This window comes from Dendrobates tinctorius, unplaced genomic scaffold, assembly GCF_039654945.1.
Source record: "Dendrobates tinctorius isolate UK_male_01 unplaced genomic scaffold, ASM3965494v1 ptg000009l, whole genome shotgun sequence".
NCBI classification, from domain to species: domain Eukaryota; kingdom Metazoa; phylum Chordata; class Amphibia; order Anura; family Dendrobatidae; genus Dendrobates; species Dendrobates tinctorius.
This window is the reverse complement of record NW_027361677.1, coordinates 700,222-724,717: the sequence shown is the minus strand read 5'-3', so window position 1 is coordinate 724,717 and position 24,496 is coordinate 700,222.

Genomic DNA, 24,496 nt, shown 5'->3' with positions numbered 1-24,496 from the left:
TATCCCCGAAATAAAAGTTAATTTTTACCATCAATATTTTTTAAGGTTTCTGCAATATTTTCTTTCGTATTTTATTCCTTGCTTTTATGCTTCTAAAGCCCCATTCCTCCGGATTGGTGGGTTAGAGTTGTTGGTTTTTGTTTTGTAGCTTCTGTGAACTTAATAAAAAAATCTGATTGTTATATCTCACCTGGAGCCGATATTTCATCAAAATTGCAATTGGTCCCTAAATTAAAACAAATGTTCGGATGCACAGAGTTCGAAGGAAAGGTCTGACTCGACAGGTCACTAGTCTAGACTTATGACCTTACCTGGGACACTCTTTGAAATTTTCCTACTTAATGCATGTTACGTTCAAGTCATAAATTCTAATTCTAATAAAACTAGTGTCAAGAGCCAGGTATGAACAAACTTATTAAAAATGTTCTTTTTCACCAAGTGGACAGGATTTTTTTTTTTTACTTACAGATGTTTTCACTTATTGGGTGCAAGATGTAGGAGCATCTGAATTAATAAACCAAAGTTGGTGTTGCCAGATGAAATTTAACTTGCTTCTTCCTGAATTCCAATTCTTTATGAAAATATTTTTTTCATTGTCCATAATAAATAGAAATCTATGTTATATATTGTATAATTTCGCTAAAATATTCTTTAGGTTCCTTAAGTTTTCTAAGTGTTACTAATTTACATTACTAATTGTGATCTTCACTAATAGTTACACTTTATAGTCTTCAAAATAAAATCTAATTAATTGAAAAGATTTTTTTTTTACAAATGCATTTTATAATTCTTATTGTGAGTTAACCCTATTTTAATAAAACATAGTATATAGTATAGTCAATTTATTAGGTTAGAAAATAACAGACCTTGGCTACATTCACACTTGTGCTTTTTACATTTGGTTTTTCTGTTCCATTTTTAGAAACAGACCAATGGACTTAATGCAAAAAAAAACCATTAATTACATAATTGATGCAAACAGAAGCCAGAGGAACCTCATTGATTATCACAGAGTCCTTCTGAGCTCCGTCATGTCTGTCTTTAGGACTTTTTTAACACATAACAAAACCCAGATGTTCCCCATAATAATCAAAGGCGCTCCTCTGCTTTTATTTGCACCAGCAAATTTGTTTTTTGATACTCTGTTCCTAAAAGAAACGAGCGGAATGTCAAAATGCCAATCTGAACATGGATTTAGTTAAAGTCAAGAATTGATACTAGAGTGAGTGTCTGCTTTGCTGTATAGATTGAGACAGAGGCAGCAGAGGAGTAGGCTTTTGTAGTGCTGGAGGCTTTGATAAGATGGGATAGTAACACTATAAATTCTATACTCACCTTATCGGTCACCTCTTCTGCCCCTCCACTACCCGTCTAGTTTACTCCAAATGTTCTGAATTCTGCAGAAATGTTCAGCAGTTCGTGTCATCATGATGTCATGACTAACGCCATGGTCTTCCATGCCCAGAAGAGGATTCCAGCATGAGGAGAGAACCGGATGGGTGGCGATGAGGATCGGAGGAGCCGTAGATGTAAGCAGTACAGTGACCATACAGCTTTTTAAATTTATCAAACTTTTAGTTACACTTTATGGTTTAAAAAAATGGAAGCCAGCGGCAGAAACGAATTTCAAAATATCTGCATTTTGGCATAATTTTGTAGAATTTAAGTAGAATTCAATTTCACTTAAATTTCTTGGCTTATTTCTAATGTGCAACATTGGAAAAAAAGAATAATACATATTATTCTCTTAGAATTAAATCTAATGAATGAAACTAAAATCAAATACATTAAGAGATAAGATATTTCCTTTAATTTAAGGAGCAGCACTTGAGAAAGTCTATTCATATCATCATGACTGGCACTCAAAACCAATACTAGGGACATTCAGTTGGAGACTATTTTTACATCCGGAACAAAATACACATGTGGAGAAGCTTAACTCCCTAAACAGGAAAGCAATTGACATTGAGATTGATTTATCGCATCATTTCACCTTTGAACATCATTTAACAGTACATGTTAAAAACCAAAACGATGATTAACTTTACATGTACTTTTTTTGCCACTTTTGTACTAATGTTGTGTCTCAGCATTTATTAATTCAGTTGTATTCACAATTACTTTAATAGTTTTACCGTTTCCTGATCTTAGAGCTTCCGACCATGACTATGTTGGGTTTTTTTGTGAATAAATATAAGAGACTGGCGCGACGGCTACTCAGCAGGAGGTATTTTCTGGTTTTTCTTTATTCAGTCAACGTGTTTCGAAGTACTACAAACTTCTTCATCAGGATTTCTTTCTTTTGTTCCTGATGAAGAAGTCTGTAGTACTTTGAAACGTGTTGACACAATAAGAAAAAACACTAATACCTACTGTCTGGACTTGGATCTATCTTAGGCTGGAGTCACACACAAAGTATAAAAATAGGGTCCGTTTTCTATGGCCGAGAATCGCAGAAATGTTCCCTGAACACTGATCCGTATGTCATCCATGTGCAATCCGAGGATGCAATTTTCTCGCATCTAATCATCCGTGTGACATCCATATGGCATCCGTACAATTTCGCCGGCTTGCAAAAAGGACATATAATGGATCCATGGCCTCAAATATTCATTGAAACATATATACATTCTATATATACTGTGTATATATATATATATATACCATATATATATATGTGTGTGTGTATGTGTGTGTATATACCGTATATACTCGTGTATAAGCCGACCCCCCTAATGTTGCCACAAAAAACTGGGAAAACTTATTGACTCGCGTATAAGCCTAGGGTGGAAAATGCAGCAGCTACTGGTAAATTTCAAAAATAAAAATAGATACCAATAAAAGTAAAATTAATTGTGACAACAATAGGTTAAATGTTTTTGAATATCCATATTGAATCAGGAGCCCCATATAATGCTCCATACAGTTCATGATAAGCCCCATAAGATGCTCCATACAAAATCCACCCCATATAATGCTGTACAAAGGATAATAATGCCCCCTTAAGATGCTCCATAGAATAATATGCCCCATATAATGCTCCATAAAGGTTATGCCCCCATAAGATGGTCCATAGATTATGCCCCCATATGCTGCCCCATAAAATGCTCCATAGAATATTCCCCCATAAGATGCTCCATAAAATGCTCCATAGATTATTCCCCATAAGATGCTCCATAAAATGCTCCATAGATTATGCCCCATAAAATGGTCCATAGATTATGCCCCCATAAGATGCTTTATAGATTATGCCCCAATAAGATGCTCCAAAGATTATGCCCCAATAAAATGCTCCATAGATTATGCCCTCATATGCTGCTCCATAGATTATGCCCCCATATGCTGCTCCATAGAATATGCCCCCATATGCTGCTCCCATATGCTGCTCCATAGACTATGCCCCCATATGCTGCCCCATAGAATATGCCCCCATATGCTGCCCCATAGAATATGCCCCCATATGCTGCCCCATAGAATATGCCCCCATATGCTGCCCCATAGAATATGCCCCCATATGCTGCTCCATAGAATATGCCCCCATATGCTGCTCCATAGAATATGCCCCCATATTCTGCTCCATAGAATATGCCCCCATATTCTGCTCCATAGAATATGCCCCCATATTCTGCTCCATAGAATATGCCCCCATATGCTGCCCCATAGAATATGCCCCCATATGCTGCCCCATAGAATATGCCCCATATGCTGCTCCATAGAATATGCCCCCATATTCTGCTCCATAGAATATGCCCCCAAATGCTGCCCCATAGAATATGCCCCCATATGCTGCCCCATAGAATATGCCCCATATGCTGCTCCATAGAATATGCCTCCATATGCTGCCCCCATATGCTGCTCCGTAGACTATGCCCCCATATGCTGCCCCCATAAGATGCTCCTTATATTATGCCCTCATATGCTGCTGCTGCAAAAAGCCATACTCGCCTCTCCTGCTCAGGACCCGGCACCTGAGATATTCACCTGTCCGGGGTCCATCACTGCTCACCGCTGTCTGCCGCTTCCTGTGTCAGTGACTGTTCAGCCAGCAGAGGGCGTGGCATGCACTAACCACATCACTGCGCCCCCTGCAGCCTAAACGCCACTGACACAGGATGTAGCAGACAGCGGTGAGCAGCGATGGACCCCAGACACGTGAATATTGGATATACTTACCCCCTTCCTGGCACGGTCTCCGCAGCCACGCCGCTTCTCCCGGTCTCCCTTCCTTCCTTCAGCGGTCACGTGATACCACTCATTAAACTCATGAATATGCGTATATTCATGAGTTTAATGAGCAGTACCACGTGACCGCTGAAGGCAGGAAGGGAGATCGGGAGAAGCGGGGGTGCTGCAGAGACCACACCAGGAGGAGGTAAGTACGATCTCTGACACCACCGCTCCCGCTCCCCCCCCGACCCCCAAGTATATGACTCATGTATAAGCCGAGAGGGGGACTTTAAGCCCAAAAAATGGGCTGAAAATCTCAGCTTATACACGAGTATATACGGTATGTCAGTGAGACACATACAGTATATATATGTTCCCAGCATAGAGCAAACAGATGAATGGCAAACTAGGGCACACAAATCACCACATTAACAGATGGAGCTATTTATCTGAAGTATTGCGGTATATAATTCAGTCAAAAAGGAGATACTTGCATGAAAAAACATGAATATTTCAATGTAAAATGAAGAAATATGCAGCACTCACCAATGAAGCTGAAAAACTGTGCGTCTTTATTTCACATGAATTCCATCAACAGGTAAGTGGACATGCAGGACGTTAGAGGAATGCTAGGGGAGGGAGGTGCCGGACAACGGCCGTTTCGTAATTATTCGCTTCTACGGGTCCAGGTGAAGGAAATGAAGGAAAAGCTGCCTGAACAGCCTCCCCGCCTGACCAGAGATGAACCCATAGTGTGGGAAAGTTTCTGAACATTTTCCCACGCTGTCAGTTCACCGCGGGTCAGGCGGGAAGTGAGCGTAGCCTAAGTGACGTCAGCGGCATTTAACTGGTTGATAGTCGCGGGTGGTTCGCGATTTCACCCACCGCTACTGTGGGCACATGTCAGCTGTTCAAAACATTTGACATGTCCCGGGAAAGATGTGGGCTCACCACTGGAGCCCACATCAAAGGGAGGGAGTCCAACATCGGCGTAAATGTACGTCCGATGTCGGAAAGGGATTAAAACACCCTTTTCTCCCCCAAATAAGACCCTATTGCACTTTTTTCTCTTCCTATTTTAACATTTCTGTGCAGCACATTTGTTTTGATGCTGGCTGGGCTGGCTGTGGGCATAATCGTCAATGTAAGGAACTAGAGTTACCATGATTCTTCTTTCTTCTCTCAGATATTACCTGTGTTACATCTGCCTGAATGCCCCTCTTTTACAAAGATCCAATAAAATGGGTCAATTCCGGCCCATATACAGATGCTGATCACTATATACAAACCGATTAACCCTCATTCTCACATGCTGACAAAATTGTAGAGGGAAGAACGATAGTTAATGGACTCAAAATTTGGTCAATGTTAGAGATGTGATCCCTTGACCAACCCCAGCATCCACACTTATGCTTAGCCCTTAGGACAGTGCTCCCCAACTCCGGTCCTCAAGAGCCACCAACAGGTCATGTTTTCAGGATTTCTTTAGTATTGCACAGGTGACTGAATTCTTGCCTGTCCAGGTGATGCAATTATCACCTGTGCAATACTAAGGAAATCCTGAAAACATGACCTGTTGGTGGCTCTTGAGGACCGGAGTTGGGGAACACTGCCTTAGGATATGTGACCCATGCGGTTGTACACTGCGCCACATATGTCACTACTAAAGAGGTCACCACTGCTCCTGATGGTCCGTACACCCAGAGCTTAGTCCCATAAGGCTGCATTCACGCATCCATGTGAAGTGTCAGTATGCTGCCGGATTTTTAGCTGGAGATCATAAACCCATTGAATATGTCCTATTCTGAGCCTCAAAATCGGATTAGAATAAGACATGCTTTGATTTCATGGATCTCATTCTTGGATCCGTCATTTTAACACACATGTGAATGGATCCATTTAACTCACTTGGCCCTTGTGGTGTCGGATGCAAAATTGGGCAGCAGACAGACTTCACACGGATGTGAAAAGGATGGATCCTTTCCATACCTGTTTGGTCAGCCTTAGCCCACACAGGTATGGAAAGGAAGTTTGGCGGATTTCAATTACATTACCCAATTTATTGATTGGAGTGTGTTTTAGGGGTCTTCTAGCAATGTCATGTGGATGCTGTATGATTATATTATTTGGGTACTAATAATCATACAAACAATTAAAAATTAATAATGTGTCAGCACAGAGGACCAATCAACTTAGGGCCAGCCCTGTCCATATTTCCATTTTATCCCAAGTTTCTATATAGCCACTATGTCAATGAATGAGACCGATTGCAAGCAATTCTCGCAACTACTTAATTACCCCTGATTCACTGTTGCAGGTCATAAGTGGTGATCTCTGAACAAATTAAAATAAATGTGATATTGTTTGGTATCCGAAAATGTTACAAATGACTATTTTGTACAAAACTACAAGACTATACTATCTGACTTCTGAATAAAATTAATAAAGCCTCCAAAGAGCTTTATAAAGAGATCTAAGACCACTAGAGAGTAAAATTAATAAAAGACAAAATATTCAGCCAACATGTTGAAATATAAAACTAGCTGAAGTTATTAAGTGTGACGCATCTTGACAGGAGCAATTAAAGTGAGATTAAAGGGAGAGATAAAGCCGGTGTTATGTGTGCTACTCAGGGCCTTTTTGTAATATAAAGATGGCATGAAAGAAGTAATCGCTTTTGCATATTGTGGTGCTAGGGAAAAAAAACAACGCTCAGTTGAAATATCGGCTTTTTTTTTTTAATTATGAGGACAATTTCAATTGGGATACAAGGGTTAAAAATCAAGCAGGTACTTTGAATGCTTGCTGATAAAGTACCAAGTGAGAAAGTACCAGTATACTTAAAGTGCACCTGTTTGTAAGCAAGTGACAGAAGAGAGCAAACGTTCCAAAAGTTCTAGCCTGGTGACTTCCAGTCCAACCACATTACGGTCAAGGCTGCCAAAATCTTCAGCTGCTGAGCAACAGACCTTCAACTTTATAGGAGAATGACGTTTGTCCTGGATACTCTGTAAATGTCTCATAATTGGACTGTTATGCTCGATGACTTTTGGCCGCCTGTCTGGGTGGTCTAAATTGTGCTCGTCCAACTGACCCAGCTTTAAATACCCACACTTAGTAGAATTCAACAGCAAAGGCAATAAGTCTTCAGACAAATATTTAGGGATGCCAAAACTGTGAAAATATAATTCTTCCAGGATGCAGAATCTATTGAAATAGTAATAAAATGTAGATTAAAAACTTTATTTATAAAAAAGAATTGTTCAGCTCACCTGATGAAAAATCTGCTTTGAATTCTCAAGATGGGCAGAGACACTGAATCCCAGTTAAAATGATAATAGAACACATGAAAAAATGGTACGCTTGCCATGACTTAGGGTATCCTTACACATAGCGCCGCACCAGTGATCCCGACAGCGACACGACCTGGTAAGGATCGCTGGTACATCGCTAGATGGTTGCTAGTAAGCTGTCAAACAGTCAACGACTCAGCAGCGATACGGCGATCTGTATAACGACCTCGGTGGTAGTTGGGACCTTGTCACACAGCAGCTATTCTGACGACTCAGACCTCGATAGCGTGAGTTCTGAGTCGCCAATGACGTTGCTCGTCATTGTTATGGTGTCAAACACAGCAATGCATGCTGGCCAGCGGGACACCGATGATCAAAAAAATGGCCCAGGACATTCGAGCACGATCAGCGAGATTGCAGCGGGGGGCCGATCACCGCTATGTGTCACACGTAGCGAGATCGCTGGCGAGGTCGCTGTTGCGTCACAAAATCGATGACGTTTCAGCGATCTTGTTAACGATCTCGCTATGTGAGACGGGGCCTTAAGAACTGTACATATTTCTAGATTCGAAGAGTGTAGCATTTCTTCGCAGGATGTCCTGTTTTGAAACTTGTGCATTTTTCTCGTTTTTTTTGTATCTTTTTAATGGATCAATAAAGCTTGGAAAATTTGGAGACTGAGTGCTGGACAAGATTACCATTTTTTGAGATAAGTTACATAGCATCAACGCAACAATTGGGTATTTCTGCCCACTATGCTAACTAACCAGATAGAATTTTCAATTAATCATATTAAACAGTTAACGAGAGCCCCCGAAGCTCATGTTTAGCCCATCCAACTTGGACTTATTAAAAAAATGAATGCAAAGGCTGGAAACTTGTGCTGCAGTTAGGACTAAGAGAAAACAGATTAATGTTAGATATCTACACTTCCTTACGTCCTAAGAAGAGCACAATAATGGAGACAGCAGGGTCACCTGTTGTGAGTTCATTTTTCCCTTCACCATTGAGGTCTGATGGACTCCCTCCTCTAGTGAAGGAAGGTAGTGAGACTGATTACCAAACACCTGGGCAGCTAGATGATGACTGAGTGGCTGGAATTGAGGACTAGATATAAGGCTGCCGACGCCCGTCTTCCTGGCTGGTGATTTTCCTGCTGGATTCTTGGAGACCAGTCTGATTCCTGCATCTCAAAGCTAAGTTTTTCTGCTCTGCTTTGTACTCTTCAGTTTTGTTCTTGTTTTGCCTTGTTTTTTGGACCTTACAAGATTTTGGAGATTATTAATCTGGTCTCTTTTCGGTTGGCTCTTCCTGTCACATTTAAAATTCATAATGTGTTTCATAAGTCCTTGTTGAAGAGGTTTTTTGAACCAGTAGTTCCTGTGGTGGCATCTCCTGATCCTATATTGGTTGAAGGTAACATGGAATATGAGGTAGAGAAGATACTGGATTCCCGTCTGGCTAGACGGAGACTCCAGTATTTGGTTAAGTGGAAGGGTTATGGTCAGGAGGATAATTCCTGGGTCTCTGCCTCTGATATTCATGCTGAAAGATTGGTTTGTGCCTTTCATCGGGCTCACCCGGATCGCCCTGGGGGCATGGATGAGGGTTCGGTGACCCCTCCTCAAGGGGGAGGTACTGTTGTGAGTTCATTTTTCCCTTCACCATTGAGGTCTGATGAACTCCCTCCTCTAGTGAAGGAAGGTAGTGAGACTGATTACCAAACACCTGGGCAGCTAGATGATGACTGGGTGGCTGGAATTGAGGACTAGATATAAGGCTGCCGACGCCCGTCTTCCTGGCTGGTGATTTTCCTGCTGGATTCTTGGAGACCAGTCTGATTCCTGCATCTCAAAGCTAAGTTTTTCTGCTCTGCTTTGTACTCTTCAGTTTTGTTCTTGTTTTGCCTTGTTTTTTGGGAGTTCTGCCATCCCCGGCCGGGGGTGAGCTGAATTCCATTTTTGTCTCTGATCTGTTGATATTTTGCTCTGTCTTCAGAATATACCTGAGTGCTGATATAGTCTTTTTGAAGCCTAGAGACTTCAGGGCCTGTTTTTCCTATCAGTCGGTTGGCTCATTTTAATAGGGTTTTTGCGGATGGCAGACAGCAGCTTTCCTATCCTGTCCTATGTAGTTAGCTTGGGCCCCATCATTTGCTCAACCTATCTTTCTATCTGTGTTAGTGTTTTCATCTTGCTTCGCCGTCATTATATGTTGGGGGCTGCCTATAGCTTTGGGGTCTGCTCTGGGGTAGTTTAGTTTTTCCCCTTTCTGTCTTTAGGCTATATAGTTCTCTGGCTGTGATCGAGGGGTCTAGGGCACCGTAGGAACCCCCCACGGCTACTGCTAGTTGTTGTGGATAGGTTCAGGGGTCTGCAATCCGATAGCTGCCAACCTCTCTGGTTTTTCTGGACTTAGCTGGTATTTTGTTTTTTCCTCCTGCGGTGACTCATCATAACAGTCACCTTTTCGAGCAGAGCTTCACAATTGATGACACGAGAGCCATTACTTCCAAGAAGCAAGTCCAATCCCAAAGATACACAGCAGACAAATCCAGCTTGATCAGACCTAAAGTAGACCTAAAACCGTGTAAAATGCCTTAAGTAATAAACTTAGAGTAATTATTACCCTTCCTGGTCCCAACTACAACTCCCTGAGGCTGCTCCACTCTCCGTGCTTTGACTTCAGTGATGACGTCATGTATGCAGCACATGTCACAAATCTAGCCTGTAACAGGGTTCAGTGCTCATGCCTTTAGTATAGTGGCGCATACTGGCGGCCTCGACACATCCACTGATCTCAGTGATGTCACCTCAACAGAGTTCATATCCATTGTAGCCAGTCACTGAGATCAGCAGCTAATGCACTGAGCTCAGCAGCTGTTCCGAGGTTAATGGAGTGTGACACTGAGCTCGATGAAGTGCGCCACTGAGATCGGTGCATAACTACTGAGATCAGTGATTGGCAAAAGTCGTAACATGCACTGTTGATGTGATGTCACCATTGTAGCCAAGACATCACAACCGGAGAAGTGGAGGGGACCCAGAGAAGTTGAGCACCTGCTGAGCTTTTTATTTTACAAAATTTAGGGGCCCACTTTCCTGAAAGTGGACAAACCCTTAAATTTAGCCACCAAAGAGGTAGACGCTGCTCTAGAGGGGGTCTTTAGAATAAATAGGTGGATGAGACATCTGAACAATGAAATTCTAATAGCATATTTAATCCAACTACCTAAATTAAGTCAGACGCATCTTTATCTTTTAGCGGCATCAGAATTACTGTAATAGATTCTCAACTGTCCTGATTGCTTCACTCTTAACTTAATAAATCGAGACAACATGATAGATATAGCGAACGGAGATTATATTTATTATAAGAGGAAAATTCTGGACAGCTGCAAGGGAGATTATTAGCTAATCCGGATTAGAAATTAGGGAACTTTGGGAGAGAAATTTGGCAGTAGTCCTAGATAGAGCAGGTCAGGTAGGAATGTGATGTGCGGATCCACCGGTGACAAAGCTTGGAATTCCCCTATAGACTTGGCAATTATTACAGCTATAAGGAAAGTAATAATTATCATGGACTGTTTTTATTATTTTCCATATGGGACTAAGCAGTTTTTGGAATGTAGTTTCTAACTACTTGCCTGTGCTGCACTGAGACTATTCATTACAGACCGCTCCTACCAATAATTCTCCTGCTTTCTGCGGCATCACGCTGACAGCGCAATTCCTTCTCTTCTGGTCTATCTTTGTCACTGCCGACGTCATGTTGATTGACAGCCAGCTCAGCCTAGTGTAATGGAGGGCTGCTGTCAATCAACATGACGTTGGCATTAACTCCCAATCGACAGAGCAGAGAGGAAGAGAAGAAACTGCTCTGTTGATGTGATGCCATGGAAAGCAGAAGAAAAGCCGGCAGGAGTGGTCTGCGACTACTTTGAGCTGGAAGAGATCATCGCAAGGAAGCACAGGCAGGTAGTTAGCAACTACCTGCCAATAAGTGTTTAGCCCCATAGGGTAAAAAGGTCCTGGTAAACCTTTTTAATATTCCTGATCTAGAGGTTCAGAAGAAAAGCATATATCTTTAAAGTAAGGCTGAATATGGAAAGTCTAATTCTAGCAAACTATTTCAGAAAACTTTACACCGATAGCCTTAGACAAGCATCTACCCAAAAAAGAGCACATGGCTAAAATTTGGACTTTTACGGTTGATGTTCAAAGGTCTTTTTTTAAATCTTGCAAGAAGTATTTGGTACTTTTAATCTCTAGTTTGGCATTATCCACTCAATGAGTGGCATATAAAGCAGAATTTCTAATTACTTCATTCAAGCCATGTTGGTGGGTTTAGACCTGAACTGTGACAAGGACCTCATTTCTTTGTCAGAGAGCCCTCTAGATTATAATAGAAGCTAATCAAATTTCAAGCTGTCACAGTGATCATCTTCGGGACTTTTCTCATTAGCACATGGAAACACGAGAAGCAATGGAATGAAACTGAAAGGGAGAATATACAGATTAGATGTTAGAAAAAAACTTTAGACAGTGAGGGTGATCAATGAGTGGAACAGGCTGCCACAAGAGGTGGCGAGTTCTCCTTCAATGTAAGTCTTCAAACAGACTGGACAGATGTCTGAGATGGTTTAGTGAATTCTGCATTGAGCAGGGGGTTGGACATGATGACCCTGGAGGTCCCTTCCAACTGTAACATTTTATGATTCTATGAGGACATGGCAAGGTTGAGTACCATGAGATGCTGGTTATGTAGTGGGGGAAGTCCACATAAAGAAAAAAATATACTGGGAAAATCATGACCTCGTTGGCTAGAAAAGTATGATGGCTGCTACAGTGGCCTGGAGTTGCCCAATTTTCTTCAATAACTTTGGTATCAAGGAAACTTGAGGGCATATATGGGCCTGCCTATAACTGATGTTCTGCTTTGGTCTTCTAAAGTCAGACAATTTGGGAGGGATTCAATGTTCTTTTATATTGTCAGGGGAGCGTTAGTTAATTAGTGTTTAATTTGATTAATTAAAATTCCATCTGTCCTATTAGTGCATGGAGCAAAAATACCCCATTTTTGTGCTACTCTTAAGGCCCCTTTACATTTAGCGATGCACCAGCGATCCGACCAGCGATCCGACCCGGTCAGGATCGCTGGTATATCACTAAATGATCGCTAGTGACCTGTCGCACAGGCAGATCTCACAGCGATGCAGCAGCGATGCAGCCCACGATACTCACCTTTCACACACAGCGATCCTGATGTCCTCCCGCCCGCCTCCACGTGTCGCTCGTCGGCGCCAGCAGGAAGCCCAGCAGAAAGCGCCCGATGAGAAATGGAGCCGGACATTCTTGCGCGATCAGTGATGAGCAGCGGGGGAGCCGGTCGGAGGTAAGTATCACACATAGCGATATCGCTAGCGATATCACTATAACGACACAAAATTGGTGACGTTATAGCGATATCACTAGAAATATCGCTATGTGTAAAACCCCCTTTAGTACGTCAGGGAAACAATCAAATACGATATAATACAAAGATAAGACTATACCACACCCATTGGATGTCTTGTTTTTGGATGATAGAAACAATGGATGAATACCCGTAGAGACCAACTGTTCTCATACTTTCCAACTTCTTTGGATGGTCAATGAGGAACTCTTACGACAAAGGAAAAATGGTTGGAGTTCACCGCTTACTTGTCATATGAGTAACTGAGAAGCTTGAGACTGGTGGGTGCTAGATTCTGCTGTGAAGCCCAGCAACATATGAAGAGGAAAAGAGGATTGCAGCACCTCCATCCGGTAAATTAAACATCCTTTATTTGAATTCCATTAAAACCTGAGTTGATCTATGGAAAACATTATAAAACTGATGCGTTTGTGGCAAAAACACCCTTAGTCATAGTGAGGAGAGCCAGTGCCAGAGGTGAGTATATGTGTTATTATTTTACTGGAGGGAAACAAAGGAATTCAAAAGGGGTTGTCCGAATAGTGGACAACCCCTTTTATAAACACTTTCCCAATGCAGTCAGCAATGACCTCCCGGACTGAGCATTATTTTTTAAATTTCTCATGTGGTCATAATTTTGAAATGCATCTATCCCAGTAATTCTGAGAACATTTGTTCATGATACATTGTACTTTATGTTAGACGTAGATTTGGGTCAATTTGTTTTGCATCGTTTATGAAAAATTTAAAATTTACCCAAAATTTCCAATTTTTAACCTTTTAATTTTTTATGCCCTTAAAACAGATCAGTATACCAGAGAAAGTAGATAAGAAATAACATTTACTACATTGGTACCATTTTTTGAAACGTCCTTTTGCTTTTGCTGAATGTTTAAAAGGCTTTAAAGTTTAGCATCAATTCTTGCGATTTTCCTGGAAATTTCCAAAGCCTATTAATTTGACAGACCAAATAAGTTTTGAGATGGTTACATAAATAGCCCTATTTTAAAAACAACACACCTTAAAACTATTGAAGACAGCCTTCAGGAAGTTTGTCACCTTTCGAGTGTTACACAGCTTGTTGCACAGCTCCTTGAATACCCACAGTTGCAGTAGAAAACGTCACAGAGAAGATTACATGGGATAACAAGCTTTTACTTGTCAGAACATGAGGTAAAGGAAAAATGCACAGTCACAGAATGCTGCATCATCAGGAAGTAGGAAATCAAAACTGAAACTAAACAAGAGAGACCTTTTCTCTTACAATACATTAAGCAAGGAAACTTAACACAGCATCGCCATCTATTGTCAGATCAGCATAAAGTCCTACTTCACATAAACAAAGAAGTCCACAACTGTTGCATATACCAACATCGAGAGCTACATGGGAATTGAAGTGAAAGTAAAAATAAAACATTTTATTATGTTATTTTTTTTTGCAGATATTTCTTAGCCGTTCGTGCTCACCACACTCAACATTTATTACCTCTGATTCTGCAAGTTATCCCATGGAGAGGGGATAACTTTATGTTTTGGAAATAACCTTGTAACTTTAGTCATAGCTGTGTATGGAACTTCAGGACTAGTGCAGCACAACTGATGCTTAGAAAAACCCTACAGAAATCATCGATACCAGTTCTAGTATCAGATTGGCTAAAGAATCTCACCACCACATCAGAGTGTAAAAAATGGCAGATAACTGTGTATAGGGAAAAGAGGCTTAAAGAAGCCCTCCTCCTCATCTTCCTCCTCCTCCCATCAATGTTGTTATCCTCTTAATATATTGCAAGCATCATATTATACAGCACTGTGTACTTACAATTGCTCATTTTGCCTTTCTAACCAGCTAACTCTTCTGTTTTCATTAGGTCTATGACATCACGTGATCAAAGATGGACTAACTGAATCCTTCCATGCTCTATGTAGAAATAGGAGGTCAATTTTTCTTGTGTGAGTCATAAGTTACTGCAAAAGTTACTGATGGGGAGGAGCTGAAGAGGGAAATGACTCATGCAGGGAAAAGAGACTTCCTGTTTCTACATAGAGCAGAGAAAAGGGAAGAATTAGCTGGGTAGAAAGGCAAAATGAGCAATTGTAAGTACACAATGCTATATAATATGATGACTGCAGTATATTATGAGGAAAAGGAGGAGGAGGGCTTCTTTAAGGAAAAATAACTTGTTGCTGTGTGTTGACATTTGATACCATCTATGTGGCCTTGTATGATCAAAACCAGGGGAAGAGTCTTGAGGAGATCATTTGCATATTCCCAGTGCCTTCTGGGATAAGTGAAGAGTCTCCGCGAGCTCCTTGATCACTGGGTTTTGGCCGTTGCAGCTGAAAAGAGGACATCGGAAAACCAGGGGAAGAGTCTTGAGGAGATCATTTGCACATAATTTTGGCTCATCTTTCATCGTTTTTAAGAAATCTCAATATGGAAGAAGCCAGGAGCCATTTGGTGAGCTGCATTTCTTGCTACATGTTCAGACTTACCAGTGGAAAAGCCAAACTTCACATGCCACAAATGCAAGCTTGTGTCCCTGTTGGAGGAAAAGTTGCAAAATCTCGAAGAGAGGTTAGCTACGTTGAAGACCATTAAGGAAGGTGAAGAGTTCTTAGACAGAGCAGAATTATCTCTTCATGTTACAGGAAGAGAAGAAATTCGAAGTACACCTGAAGAAACAGAGGAATGGAGACATGTGACCCAGAGAAGCAGGAGGATCAGGAGGCAGTCAGCACCCATACTTCTCAGTAACCAGTACCAGGCTCTTACACAGGAGAGCGATGAAGAAATACATCAGGATAAGACTTTGCCCACAAACAGCAACCTTGTATGCCTTCAGAGTCCTCCTGGATGGAGAAAGAAAAATGTTGTGAAGAAGAAACGGAAAGTGGTGGTCATGGGGGATTCCCTGTTGAGAGGAACAGAGGCCGCTATCTGCAGACCGGATATAACTTCAAGAGAAATGTGCTGTCTTCCAGGTGCAAAAATTAAAGATGTGACTGACAGGATATCAGGACTCTTCAGACCTACAGATGACTACCCATTCCTGCTACTACATGTGGGGACAAATGACACTGCAAGAAACGACCTGGAAACCATCTGCAGAGACTTTGAAGACTTAGGCAAGAAAGTGAAAGAACTGGGAGCGCAGGTGGTCTTCTCTTCCATCCTCCCAGTGGATGGCCTTGGAACAAGGAGGTGGAATAAGATTCTGCAGGTGAACAACTGGCTACGTCGATGGTGCCGTCAGCAACGATTTGGATTTATGGATCACGGAGTGAATTACTTTTACGATGGACTACTTGCTAGAGATGGGGTGCACCTTACGAAGACTGGAAAACATGTATTTGGAAGTCGCCTTGCTACACTTGTAAGGAGAGCTTTAAACTAGAACAACATGGGAAGGGAAGCAAAAGACCAGAAAAAGCCATACACCTGACAAATGCTATTGAGAACTCTGCTATTAGAAGTGGAAAGGAAGAACAAAGACGAAAGAATCTAAATAATAAAAATATTGGAGAAAGAGAAACCAATCACAAACTAAAATGTTTCTATACTAATGCACAAAGCATGGGCAACAAACAAGGAGAATTGGAACTACTAACACAGGAAAAGAAATATGATGTCATTGGAATCACTGAAACTTGGTGGGACAATACACATGATTGGAATACAAGACTAGAAGGATACAACTTATTTTCAAGAAACAGACTTGATAAACGAGGAGGAGGTGTCGCATTGTATGTTAGAAACGGGTATATCTGCACAGAGATTGAAGCTTCAGAGACTGGGAGTTCTGTGGAAACTGTTTGGGTAAGAATACAAGGACAGAACAATGGAAAGGACACCATTGTAGGCATTTACTACAGGCCGCCTGTGCAAGCTGAAGATATGGATGAACTCTTTATGCATCAAATGGCCAAGTTCTCCAAAAAATATGACATAGTTGTCATGGGAGATTTCAACTATCCAGACATTTGTTAGGAATCTCTCTCAGGCAAAACTAACAGGTCAAGTAAATTCTTATCCTCTCTTGCTGACAACTTTATCTTCCAAAAGGTAGGGGAGAAAACAAGGGGAACTGCTACCTTGGATCTAATCCTTACAAACAGGGAGGAAATGGTTGAGGAGGTAAAAGTGGCTGGGACCCTAGGAGGTAGCGACCATGCTATTTTAGAATTTTGGATAACTAGAGGAGGAAGACATGTGAAGACTCAGACGTCAAGGTTAGATTTCAGAAAGGCAGATTTTAAGGGATTCAGAAAGAGAATTGGAGGGATCCAATGGCTGGATATCCTTAAGGACAAAAATGTCCAGGAAGGATGGGAAATCTTGAAAAATGAAATTCTCAAAGCACAATTGTTAACAATTCCAAAAAGAGGGAAGAATAGGAAGCATTTAAGGAAGCCAGGATGGATGAACACAGAACTTAAGCACATGCTAAAAAGGAAGAAAAAATTTTTTATAAAATGTAAAGAGGGAGGCATATCTAAAGAAGAATATAATGCTGTCTGCAGAACCTGCAGGGAACAAATCAGATTATCTAAAGCTGACAATGAATTGAGGCTTGCAAGAGATGTCAAAAGCAATAATAAAGGATTTTGGGGATATGTCAAAAGTAAAAGAAAAGTCAAAGATGCTATAGGATTTTTACAGGATGAAAATGATGAAATGGTAAGACAGGATGTTGAGAAGGCCGAACTTTTAAATTCCTATTTTGCATCTGTTTTCTCTCAGAAAGGAAATGTAACATCAACTGTTCTTCACTGTCCTATTAAGGGAATAGAAGAATCCAGGATATCTATAAACAGAAAGATAGTGAGGAAACACTTAGCTAACCTAAATGAATTCAAGTCACCAGGTCCAGATGAATTACACCCCAGAGTACTGAAGGAGATAGCAGAAGAAATTTCTGAACCCCTCTCCATAATCTTTGAAAATTCTTGGAGAACAGGAGAAGTCCCAGAAGACTGGAGAAGAGCAAATGTTGTTCCTATCTTCAAAAAGGGAAAGAAGGTGGACCCAGGCAACTATAGGCCGGTGAGTCTGACTTCTATACCAGGAAAGATCTTTGAACAAATTATTAAACAACATGTATGTCAGTACCTGGATAAGAATGAAGTGATTAAACAGAGTCAGCATGGGTTTGTAACTAATAAGTCATGTCAGACTAACTTAATTTCCTTCTATGATGGAATCACTGATTGGGTGGATCAAGGAAATGCTGTAGATATAGTATATCTTGACTTCAGCAAAGCATTTGACAAAGTATCTCATACAATCCTTATTGAAAAAATGACTAAGTATGGAATGGACAAGGCAACTGTTAGGTGGATTCATAACTGGCTTAGTGATTGGACCCAAAGAGAGGTCGTAAATGGCTGCACATCCAGTTGGAAGAATGTCTCAAGTGGGGTACCACAGGGCTCTGTCCTGGGCCCTGTATTGTTCACCATCTTTATCAACGATTTAGATGAAGGAATTGAGGGTAAACTGATTAAATTTGCTGATGACACAAAGCTAGGAGGGATAGCTAATACTAGAGAAGAGAGAGAGAGGATTCAAAAAGATATAAATAAACTGGAGAAGTGGGCAGCAACAAACAGAATGGTTTTTAACAGGGAAAAATGCAAAGTACTACATCTGGGCAATAAAAATGAAAAAAACATATACAGAATGGGAGGAATAGGGCTAAGCAACAGCACATGTGAAAAAGACTTGGGCATACTAATAGATCACAGACTGAATGAATATGAGTCAACAGTGTGATGCAGCAGCAAAAAAGGCAAATGCAATTCTAGGATGTATTAACAGAAGCATACAGTCTAGATCACGTGAAGTCATTATTTCCCTCTACTCCTCTTTGGTCAGACCTCATCTGGAATATTGTGTCCAGTTTTGGGCACCACATTTTAAAAAAGACATCAACAAACTGGAGCAAGTTCAGAAAAGAGCGACCAGAATGGTGACCGGTCTGCAAACCCTGTCTTATGAGGAAAGGTTGCAGGATTTGGGAATGTTTAGTTTGCAAAAGAGAAGACTGAGAGGAGACTTAATAGCTGTCTACAAATATCTAAAGGGCTGTCACATTGTAGAAGGATCAACTTTATTCTCATTTGCACAAGGAAAGACTAGAAGCAATGGGATGAAACTGAATGGGAGGAGACACAGATTAGATATTAGAAAAAACTTTTTGACAGTTAGAGTGATCAATGAGTGGAACAAGCTGCCACAAGAAGTGGTGAGTTCTCCTTCAATGGAAGTCTTCAAACAGAGGCTGGACAGACATCTGACTGGGATGATTTAGCGTATCCTGCTTTGAGCAGGGGGTTGGACCAGATGGCCCAGGAGGTCCCTTCCAACTCTACGATTCTATGATTCTATGATCACCATTTCTACTCAACGAGTTTTGACACCCCGATGCATTGCACAACTATTTATAAGAGGCTCATATGCACGTGCACGCTCCCATGCTTTTTATGTGTTCCTCACGTACTCATCAGCACTTTATTTATTTTGTTAATTATTGAACATATCAATGCACAATTCCCAAAAGTCTCTGTACAACTTTCACTTGATCTTGGACATCAAAGCTGAGGATACAGATAAATACACTTCCATGTATATTCCCCTCTGTGAGTTATCATATGGACAGAATCATTTTGAAGAAAAAGACAATTGACGGTTTGGGACTGCTCTAACCGAAATGATGATCCTTGATCTGATATATAAAGTAGTGGTTTTTATTCCGCAGTTATTTGCTGTGAGTTTAATCTTCCTTATTATGCTCTGGGGTCTCTGCAGATACACAATGTGGAAAAAAAGTAACACTCACCTTTCCTCTCACCTGTCCCACTGCATGCACAGCCCATGGTCCGATCCTCTGCGCCTATTCTTTTCGCCTTCGTCGATTACGTGAATCTTTGCTTCTTTCAAGGTCAGAACTTGTAACAATTTTTGATGGTAGCATTTAAACAAAATCAGCAGGTTTTGATTATGTAAGGACATAGACCCTGATTCCAGCGACGTACCATGTACTTTACTGGGTGCAACGGTTGTGATACAATCCCTGTTTTCTCTGCTGCAGATCAAGCAGTTCTCTGAATGCTGAGCTCTGTATAACTCCGCCCACAGCACTGGTTGGCAGCTTTCTCTGTACACTGTACATTGACAGAAAGTTTCTAATCAGTGTTGAGGGTGTGGTTGGACCAGTAGGCACTACACACCTAGTCCTCAAATAATAATCTCCTGCTAATAAAACCCTGATTTTTTTTACAAAACAGTGACATGCTGATGGATTCCCTTTAATTGCAGGGATTGTATCATGCAACCGTTCCAGCTATCATAATGGCATGGTGTCACTGCCAGCTGGGTAATCCTGTGAAGCCAAGACACAATTTGGACTTCACAGAAAAACAAGATTTTCACAACATGCTGCAAGAATTTCGCAGCCATCTTGGTCCTGTTGTGAAGCTCAGCCACATGCTGAGCTTCACAGGAAGCAGTGATTTTCTCTATATACTGAATTACCGTAGTATAAACAATCAAAGGATCATAGGTTCAAGTCCCCGAAAAGGAAACTGAAAAATAAAAATTGAAACGCATGAAATGTAGTTTTTTGACCTCCACACCTCCCCAAAATATGCAATATAAGCTATCAAAACATATGTAGTACAAAATGGTATTAATAAAAATGTCAACTCTCCATGCAAAAAAGCAAGCCCTCTTACAGGTCCGCTGATAAAAAATATAAAAAATAATTACAAATCACAAAATAATGATGACATAATCCGAATTTTTGATTTTACAAAGTTCAGAATTTGTATTAGCTTCTAAAATAATAATAATAAATCTCAATTTTAGTATCATGCAAATATTACGGACTTAAAGAATTACGCCATTTCGATCATTTTTGTTGCATGATGAACACCTTAAAAAAGAAACAAGCAATGTCAAAATTTCAGGGGGGTTTTTTCCCCAATTTTACCCCACTTGGATTTTTCTTTCCCATTTCTAGCACATTTGTCAAAATGTCACAAAACTTCATCTCATTCTTCAAAATAAAAAAAAAACACGTTATGGCTATAACGGAAAAATAAATAATTATGGATCTTATAGAAATAGCGGGAAATAAAGTACAAAGGTCACATCTCCAAAGGGTCACAAATTTAAGAAGGAAGATCAGAAATATCTGACCCAAGCAATCCATTCTAGTTCTTGAAGATGGATCCTACTGGTGCAAATATCAAGATAATGAGATGATGTCTTATCTTCCCAATAAAATTATTATAATCTGCCGCGATAATCATCCGAATGTTTACCTTCAGCCTGATTATATTTGATTAAGGGAGACAATTACATTGTTAAGTTGGTCCCTGCAGAGCTTTAAGTATCCGTTATAGCTCAAATGCACGAGACCAATTCATTATCCCTTCATTATACAGTCATTTATCTACAAGTGCTGCTGCATGGGACACAAATTAGCAGATTTTTGGAAAACATTGTCGAACATGCGTATTTGATGATTGGCTGCCGTTAAGTAGAATTTTGGAGAACTTCTAATGTGGAGAGCACATAAAACTGTAAAGGCTTCTCACAAAGGACAAAAACATTTTGGTATTACTAAATTTATATTACCCTCCTAAAAAATGCACTTTCTTTTAGAACCCTGCACTTTCCTTTGTTCTTCCTGAAAATGTACAAAAAAATTTTTTCAACATGGTGTTAGCCTTCCTTTACTCAATAGGGCCTGCTCTTACCGTACACAGTCCAGCAACACCGCACAGAGTGAGACGGTGTAGAGATATGAATGTTTGACCAAAGGAAAAGTCACTCAGTTTAGTCAACAATTTACAGGAGTGGAGACTCAGAAGTAGTATGTCTGATCTAAATGGTTAGGGAGCCATAAAAGAAAGATATGCCTTGTCATGACTGGTGGGCCCACACAAATTAGACAATTAGCCAATAGTATAGTCTATACTGCAATAATGCAGATCAAATTTCACATATTCAATGTTTGCATGCTCATATAATCAGGGCCTTTTCTATAAAGTCTAAGCTCTTATGGTTAGCAGGATCTTCTCTCCCTCTTAGAGTGTAAGCTCTTATGATCAGTGGGGTCCTCTCTCTCCTGTAGAGTGTAAGCTCTTATGGTCATTAGGGTCCTCTCTCTCCTGTAGAGTGTAAGCTCTTATGGTCAGTGGGGTCATTTCTCTCTCTTCTGTAGAGTGTAAGCTCTTATGGTCAGTGAGGTCTTCTCTCTCCTGCAGAATGTAAGATCTTATGGTCAGTGCGGTCCTCTCTCTCCTGTAGAGTGTAAGCTCTTATGGTCAGTGAGGTCCTCTCTCTCTTTCCTGTAAAGTGTAAGCTCTAATGATCAGTGGGGTCCTCTCTCTCCTGTAGAGTGTAAGCTCTTATGGTAAGTGGGGTCCTCTCTCTCCTGTAGAGTGTAAGCTCTTATGGTCAATGGGGTCCTCTCTCTCTCTCTCTCTCTCTCTCTCTCTCTCCTGTAGAGTATTAGCTCTTATGATCAGTGGGATCCGCTCTCTCCTATAAAGTGTAAGCTCCTATGGTCAGTGGGGTCCTCTCTCTCCTGTAGAGTGTAAGCTCTTATGGTCAATGGGGTCCTCTCTCTCTCTCTCTCTCTCTCTCTCTCTCCTGTAGAGTATTAGCTCTTATGATCAGTGGGATCCGCTCTCTCCTATAAAGTGTAAGCTCCTATGGTCAGTGGGGTCCTCTCTCTACTATAAAGTGTAAGCTCCTATGGTCAGTGGGGTCCTCTCTCTCCTGCAGAGTGTAAGCTCTTATGGTGAGTGAGGGCCTCTCTCTTTCCTGTAGAGTGTAAGCTCTAATGATCAGTGGGGTCGTCTCTCTCCTGTAGAGTGTAAGCTCTTATGGTCAGTGGGGTCCTCTCTCTCCTGTAGAGTGTAAGCTCTTATGGTCAATGGGGTCCTCTCTTTCCTGTAGAGTGTAAGCTCTTATGGTCAGTGGGGTCTTTTCTCTCTTTTCTGTAGAGTGTAAGCTCTTATGGTCAGTGGGGTCCTCTCTCTTTCCTGTAGACTGTAAGCTCTTATGGTCAGTGGGGTCCTCTCTCTCCTGTAGAGTGTAAGCTCTTATGGTCAGTGAGGTCCTCTCTCTCCTGTAGAGTGTAAGCTCTTATGGTCGATGGGGTCCTCTCTCTACTATAAAGTGTAAGCTCCTATGGTCAGTGGGGTCCTCTCTCTCCTGCAGAGTGTAAGCTCTTATGGTCAGTGGGGTGCTCTCTCTCTCCTGTAGAGTGTAAGCTCTTATGATCAGTGGGGTCCTCTCTCTCCTGTAGAGTGTAAGCTCTTATGGTCAGTGGGGTTCTCTCTCTCTCCTGTAGAGTGTAAGCTCTTATGGTCAGTGGGGTCCTCTCTCACTCCTGTACAGTGTAAACTCTTATGGTCAGTAGGGTCCTCTCTCTCCTGTAGAGTGTAAGCTCTTATGGTCAGCGGGGTCCTCTCTCTCCTGCAGAGTATAACCTCTTATCAGTGGGGTCCTCTCTCTCTCTTGTAAAGTGTAAGCTCTTATGATCAGTGGGGTCCTCTCTCCCTCTCCTGTGGAGTGTAAGCTCTTATGGTCAGTGGGGTCCTCTCTCTCCTGCAGAGTGTAAGCTCTTATCATCAGTGGGGTCCTCTCTCTCTTGTAAAGTGTAAGCTCTTATGATCAGTGGGGTCCTCTCTCCCTCTCCTGTAGAGTGTAAGTTCTTTATGGTCAGTGGGGTCCTCTCTCTCTCCTGTAGAGTGTAAGCTCTTAAGGTTATTGGGGTCCTCTCTCTCCTGCAGAGTGTAAGCTCCTATGGTCAGTGGGGTCCTCTCTCTCTCCTTTAGAGTGTAAGCTCTTATGGTTAGTGGTCAGCCGGGTCCTCTCTCTCCTGGGGTCCTCTCTCTCTCCTGTAGAGTGTAAGCTCTTATGGTCAGTGGGGTCCTCTCTCTCTCCTGTAGAGTGTAAGCTCTTATGGTCAGTGGGGTCCTCTCTCTCTCCTGCAGAGTGTAAGCTCTTATCATCAGTGGGGTCCTCTCTCTCTCCTGTAAAATGTAAGCTCTTATGATCAGTGGGTTCCTCTCTCCCTCTCCTGTAGAGTGTAAGCTCTTTATGGTCAGTGGGGTCCTCTCTCTCTCCTGTAGAGTGTAAGCTCTTAAGGTCATTGGGGTCCTCTCTCTCCTGCAGAGTGTAAGCTCCTATGGTCAGTGGGGTCTCTCTCTCTCCTGTAGAGTGTAAGCTCTTATGGTCAGTGGGGTCCTCTCTCTCTCCTGTAGAGTGTAAGCTCTTATGGTCAGCCGGGTTCTCTCTCTTCTGGGGTCCTCTCTCTCTCTCGTAAAGTGTAAGCTCTTATGGTCAGTGGGGTCCTCTCTCTCTCTCCTGTAGAGTGTGAGCTCTTATGGTCAGTAGGGTCCTCTCTATCCTGTAGAGTGTAAGCTCTTAAGGTCAGCCAGGTACTCTCTCCTGTAGAGTGTAAGCTCTTATGATCAGTGCGGTCCTCTCTCTCTCTCCTGTAGAGTGTAAGCTCTTATAGTCAGTGAGGTCCTCTCTCTCTCCTGTAGAGTGTAAGCTCTTA